This window comes from Pygoscelis adeliae, unplaced genomic scaffold (assembly GCF_000699105.1).
Source record: "Pygoscelis adeliae isolate BGI_AS28 unplaced genomic scaffold, ASM69910v1 Scaffold537, whole genome shotgun sequence".
NCBI classification, from domain to species: Eukaryota; Metazoa; Chordata; class Aves; order Sphenisciformes; family Spheniscidae; genus Pygoscelis; species Pygoscelis adeliae.
Genome location: NW_008825213.1, coordinates 1 through 657, shown reverse-complemented (window position 1 = coordinate 657; position 657 = coordinate 1).

Below are 657 nucleotides of genomic sequence, written 5' to 3'. Positions count from 1 at the left end.
GCTGCCAGGCTGTGCCAGTGCCAGCCACTGAATCCTGCAGCTGCTTTAGATGGTGGCCTACCTGCAGCAAGGACCGGCTCTTTGCTGCTCGTTCGTACCCTCGGAGTGGAACTGCTCCAGTGATTCTGAGGTATAAATAGGATTATTGTTAATAATTATGGTAAATAATCAGACTCAGCAAATGTGAGTCTGACTCAAAAACTGAGCCCGGAGTTTGTATTTCACCCTGGTGCCAGCCCGTGGCTCCCACTGACCCCGTGACAAGAGCCCTGCACCCACGTGTCCCCACGTGGGGACGTGGGCAGACACACATCGGAGGCAGTCCCGTTCCCCCCACGTTGAACCCTCTAGAAGATGTCGAATGCAGAAATCAACTCCCCCAGGAACCTGGCTCGGGCGTCTCCACATCCCGGCGTGACTCTGGACCGCTCGGCGCAGCCGGCCGGGGCAGCGGCGAGACAAAGCAGGGCGACAGGGTGCAGCAGGACCGGGGTGCCATTGCCGTTCCCTGTTTTCTCATAGGAAAAGCTGCAAGGACCACTTCGCCAAAGCCCGCCGAGCTGTAGCAGCTTTTTCTGATGGTGGTCAGAGGGCTGCTGGGGCCCCCCCTGGTTTGCAGGGCAAGGTTGGGGGGCACGTCTTGTCTGCGGGGGGCCA